This window comes from Galeopterus variegatus, unplaced genomic scaffold, assembly GCF_000696425.1.
Source record: "Galeopterus variegatus unplaced genomic scaffold, G_variegatus-3.0.2 Scaffold206, whole genome shotgun sequence".
Lineage (NCBI taxonomy): Eukaryota > Metazoa > Chordata > Mammalia > Dermoptera > Cynocephalidae > Galeopterus > Galeopterus variegatus.
In genome coordinates, this window is record NW_007726317.1 from 621,897 (window position 1) to 628,143 (window position 6,247).

Below are 6,247 nucleotides of genomic sequence, written 5' to 3' on the forward strand. Positions count from 1 at the left end.
GACTTTTCAGATTGTCTATTTTCACTTAGTAATATGCATTTAAGGTTCCTCCATGTCTTTGGCTTTGTAGATCATTTCTATTTAGCACTAAATAATATTCATTGTCTGGATGTGCCACAATTTGTTTATTCATTCACCTACTGAAGGACATCTTGGTTGCTTCCAAGGTTTTCCAATTATGAATAAAGCTGCAATAAACATCTGTGTGCAGGTTTTTATGTGGATACTTTTCAACTCCTTTGGGTAAATACCAAGAAGCATGATTGCTGGATCGTACAGTAAACCAGAATATGTTTACTTTTGTAAGAAAATGCCAACCTGTCTTCCAAAGTGTCTGTAACCTTTATACATTCCAACCAGCAATGATGTTCCTGTTTCTCCACATCCCTGCCAGCATTTGGTGGTCAGAGTTTTGGATTTTGACCATTCTAACAGGTGTGTAGCAGTATCTCATTGTTTTAATTTGTATTTTGTTGATGACATTATGTGGAGCATCTTTTCATAGGCTTATTTGCCATTTGTATATTCTCTTTGGTGAGGTGAGGTGTCTATTAATGTCTTTGATCCATTGTTTTTTTTTTTGAAGCACAAAAACAGAACTACCAACTTTATATCATATTTGAAAGTAAACACAACAAAAATAAGAACCAATTTGTGTCCCAAAATGCTCCATCAGGTTTGGATAACTGGCACAGCCTTCTCTGCTCTGGATGATTTGCATTCATCTTAATGGGAAAATAATGCTTTGATCACTTGCTTCTTTTTAGCACCTTCCTCATCTACCATTGCTGTCCCTAACATTTCAGCATCCTGTAGTTTGTTTCCTTGTTTCTTCAAACCCTTTAAAATTCTGCTGACTTTCCTTCCTAGAGGATTGACCCATTTGCTCCTCCGGCAAAGAGAGCAGCTATAAATGGACAGACATCCCACGAAGACCATGCTGACCACGCCAAACCCAAACATTGTAACATCTGCCCAAGCTTATCTCTTAATGTGGCAAAGCAGCTGAATGTACTGGTCCCAGATGATGAAAAACCTGTTCGAACATTCGCGTTAAGATCTCAAAGTTGATTACAAGCCTTTACCACCTGATTCTCCTTTAGAATGCACGTGGTTGGAAAGAAAAAACTCAGCTGATCTCCCCATGGAGGTGCGTCTTCCGGAGACTGTCCATAAGCATTTTCACTGGTCCACAGGAATATTCTTTAGGAGACAGAATGTGAGAACGCAGAGCACAGGTTCTCAGGTTCTATGAGGAGCAGCAGCAGCAGGGCCCAGATGGAGGGCATGAGCAGCCAGCAGCACTTGTGGGCCCACATCTTTACCAGAGAGGGGCATGTCTCAGACTGGACGCTGCGCAGAGATGCCTGCCAGCTAGGCTGAGGCGTGGCAGCTGTGATGGTGTCAGGCCAGCATTGCTGCCCCCAGGATGTAACCTGGTGGCCTGGGTCTCCGTGTTGCACCCCGCCCATAGGGAAAATATAGGAAAATGGTCAGGGCCCCTCAGATGTTCAGAATTTTGCCGAGCATTTGCTGTAAAAATCCACGTGAGCACAGGTGTTCCTTGGTTATTATCTAATGTAATTGTGTGTGGGCATCCAGGTGTCCTGGGTTATGGGCTTAAGTATAAAGGATAACGGCTCTGATACACGGGGCGCCTACCTTCCCCTCGGGACTCTCCGGGAGGTCACTAGGTGGCTACAACTAACTTTGAATGAAGCCTATTCATTTTTTACCCACGGCTCCCTCCCGGGATCTTTTCCTATTACCTAGCTCGTGAACCTGTGTGTGAGGGGTTTGTAGGGTCTGTGAGCCCTAAGCCCTAGCTTGACACCGCCTCACAAGCCACCAGCCGTGAGCACGCCTCCTGCACCCCTGGCTCTTCGACTTAGTCTTCCCCCTGCTGGCCTCTGACCCATATTTTAATCAGGTTGTTTGTGTTCTTACTTTTAAGTTTTAAAGTTCTTTATGTGTTTTGGAAAACAGTTCTTTATCGGATATATATATATATATATTTTTTTTTTGCAAATATTTTCTCCTGGTCAGTAGCTGTCTTTTCATTTCTTGACAGTGTCTTTGCAGGGCAGAAAATCTTAATTTTAATGAAGTTCAGCTTATCAGTTCTTTCTTGGATCCTGCCTTTCGTGTAAAATCTAAAAAAGTCGCTAAACCCAAGAAGATCTAAATATTCTCCTACGTTACCTTCTAGAAGTTTTATAGTTTTGCATTTTACATTTAGATCTGTGACCTATTTTGAGTTAAAGAGTCTGTGTTATAGAGTTTGTGTCTAAATCTATGCTTTTCAAGTGAATGTCTGGTTGTTCCAGCACCATTTGTTGAAAGACTATCTTTTCTCCATTGTATTGCCTTTGCTCCTTTGTCACAGACAAATTGACTTTATTTTTTGTGGGTCTATTTCTGGGCATTCTATTCTGTTTCATTAATCTATTTATCTGTTCTTTTGCAAATACCACACTGATCACTGTAGCTTTATAGTAAATATTGAAGCTGGGAAGTGTCAGTCTTCCAACTTTGTTCTTCAAAATTGTTGGCTATTCTTGGTCTTTTTCTTCTCCACATAAACTTTACAACCAGTTTGTTGATATTCACATAACTTGTGGGGATCTTGACTGGGATTATAGATCAAGGTGGAAAGAACTGACATCTTGATAATACTCAGTCTTTCTATCCAATAACATGGATTATCTGCATTTATTTAGTTCTTCGTTGATTTCTCTCATCAGAATTATATAGTTTTTTCTCATCTATATCTTGTACATATTCTGTTTGATTTATACCTTAATAATTCTTTTTGGGGGATGCTAATATAAATGGTATGTTTTTGATTTCAGTTTCTACTTATTCATTGCTACAGTCCTCCGCTCTACCAACTGAGCTGCCGAAGGAACCTTATTCATTGCTAGTATATAAGAAAACAATGGACTTTTGTGTACTAATGTTGTGTCCTGCAACCCTGTTATAATCACTTATTAATTCCAGGCGTTTTTCTGTTAACTCTTTTGAATTTTCTACATAGACAACTCGTGTCATCTGTCAACAAGGAAGTTTTATTTCTTCCTTCCCAATCTGTATACCTTATATTCTAGTGCAATGTTAAAAAAGCAGTGGTGAGAGGGGACATCTTTGCTCTGCTCCTGATCTCAGTGGAGAAGATTTGAGTTTCTTATTATTAAGTATGATGTTAACTATAGGTTTTTGTAGATATCTCGTATCAAGAAAGTTATCCTCTATTCCTAGTTATCACATACGGGTGTTGGAGTTTGTCGCTTTTTCTGCATTTATTGATATGATCATGTGATTTTTCTTCCTTAGTCTGTTGATGTTATGGATTGCATTAATTAATTTTTGAAAGCTTATCCAGAATTGCATACCTGGGATAAATTTCATTTAGTTGTGATGTATAATTCTTTTTATACATTGTTGGATTTGATTTGCTAATATTTTGTTGAGTATTTCACATCTATGTTCATAAGAAATATCGGTCTGTAGTTTTCCTTTCTTGTAACATTTTTGTCTGATTTTGTTATTTCGGTAATACTGACCTCATAGAATGAGTTTGAATGTATTGCCTCTGATTCTATCTTCTGAAAAAGACTGTAGAGAATTGGTATAATTTTATCTTTAAATGTTTGATAGAATTCACCAATAAACCCATCTTGGTCAAGTGCTGTCTATTTTGGGAGAAATAATTATTAATTCAATGTCTTTAATAAATACAGTCCTATTCAGATTGTCTATTTTTTCTTTTGTGAATTTTGGCAGGTTGTATCTTTCAAGGAATTGGTCCATTTTATCCAGGTTTTGTGGGCGTGGTTGCTCATAATATTCTTTTATCATGTCTTTAATGTCCATGAGATCTGTAGTGATATACCCTCTATCCTTCATAGTAGTTTGTGTCCTCTGTCTTTTTTTTCTAAGACTAGCTTGTAATTAAATGGAAATTATATTTGATATGGATGTGTTTGGTGTTTTAGGATTCTAACATTTCAAATATCAGAATAATGATGAAATCATCACATGCATACCCTGGATTTAGGAAAGACGTATGCTGGCACCAACACAAAGGGAATTTAACCATGTAAATAATTGTGATATCCATCTCAGATTTCCAAGAGTTGAGTCATCAGCTGAGGAAAGGGGGAATAAAGAAAAATAAAAGCCAGACAGGAATGTTAAATGTTAAAGATGAAACAAACAAGGATTAAAAAAATTTGCTCTAGAATAAAAATTAGTGAATTTATTAAGAATTATAGATTTGTGTACATTTAGATTTTTTAACTTTTTTCATCCATTAATATATATCCATTAACATGTATATCTAAAAAATAAGAACTCTCTTTAAAAAATTAACAATAATTCATGCAGTCAGTAGTCAAATTTCTAATTGTCTCTTAAATATAATAAATGAATTTTTGAAAAAAGAGACAGTTAAATAAGAATCCAAGTAGAATTTTACATATTTCAATTGATTGGTATATCTTTTAAATCTCTTAGCCTATAAGGTTCCCTTTCATCTTTATTTAAATTGCAATTTATTTATTTAAGAAACACAGTGTTTTCTCCTTTAGACTTACCACAAAGTCTGGCTTTGTCAGTAGTATCCACATGGTATTATTTAACATGTTCCTCTGTCATTTGTAGTCCCTACTAATGTAGGTTGATCTAGAGAAGTTGTTTTCAACAAGTGGTCCTGGAAAGCAACCTCAGCAGAAATAAAAATTATTTAAACTCTCATCAAGCCTATTGAATCAGAAACTCTGGGCTTGCAGTACAGCAATCTGTGACTTAACAAGCCTTTCAGGTAAACCAGAATCTGCTGACGTTTGAAAATGAGCAACCTAGAGATTTGGTCAGTTTCAGGTTTGATTTTTTTTTTTTTTTTTTTTTGCAAGACTACTCATAGTAGTGGAGTGCTTTTTAAAAAGGCTTATAGCATCTGATTATCTTCCTTTTGATGGCCATTGATGCTCAATGTTTAGGTCATCAAGTACATGAGAGACTAAAAAGTCGAGATAGTCTAATTCTATCATTCCTTCATTTACTACCTGAAATACTTCTGCAAAGAGAAATAGCCCTCATCTACTATTTAGTAACTTGGTGTCCTTAAACAATTTAAAACCCACTGAGAAATTGCAAGAATAGTACGATGAAAGCCCATATACTTTACCTAGATTCACCAACTGTTAACATTTTGCAACATTGACTATTGCCTCTCTCCCTCTATATACATACATGCATACAAGTGTGCACATATTTGTACATATATTTGAGAGCAACTTGCAGACATCACAACACTTTACCCTAACTACTCCACAAGAGTTCTTAAAAATGAAGATAATCTATAAAATCACCCACAAAATTTAATATTGAGTAAATAATATCTGATATAGAGCACATATTCATGCTTCTCAAATTGTCCCCAAAATGTCCTTTATTGTAGTTATTTTTGATCCAGGAGCAAATCAAAGATTAAACATTACATATGGTTGTCAAGTCTTTTTAGTTTCCTTTAATATAGAATAGTCCCTTCTGTTTGTTTTTCATGGCACTGACGTTTTTGAAGGGTCAGAAACAATTGTTTTGGAGAATGTTCCATCATCTGGATTTGTTTGATTGCTTTCTAGAGATTATATACAGGTTAAACATTTTGGTGAGAATACTATATAAGTTATGTTATATACTTCCAATCGTATCACATCAAGAGACATATCATGACAATTTGTCCCATTACTGGGAAGCTACATTTGATTACTTAAAGTGGTAACTGCCAAATTTTTCTATTGTAAAAGAAGGAAAGTTCATTTTATAAATCGGATTTTATTTAGCTTAATTAACAGAAAAAACATGAAGTGACTTGTTATTATCATAAAATGAATTTAAAATCTAGTCTATAACTTTCCAAACAGACTTTATCTACACAGAACACACCCTACTCTGTTTTCCAAGCCATCACAGAATTCACTCAGGAGATCTTTTCTTGGCCAAAATGCCTCAGTTGAAGTTTTTGTTCTTGTTCTTTTGTCTCCATTAAATATATACTTAATAATGCGAACACTTACACTCTCTTTTCTAAAAAAAAATTTGCAAGAAGATTAAATTATTTCAGGCTCTTAAAAGAGAAAAATAATTTTACTTAGACGATACATACATGTATGTATATGTTTATATATATGGTAGATTTTCAGCCTTTGGAGGAAATAACTTCTCCTGAATTCTCGATATTCAA

General features: G+C 35.5%; 1 pseudogene; it reads right to left on the reverse strand.

The window, feature by feature from the left end:
• Positions 1-726: 726 nt before the first annotated feature.
• On the reverse strand, positions 727-2,918 carry LOC103584972 (annotated as a pseudogene).
• Between the last annotated feature and the right edge of the window lie 3,329 nt (positions 2,919-6,247).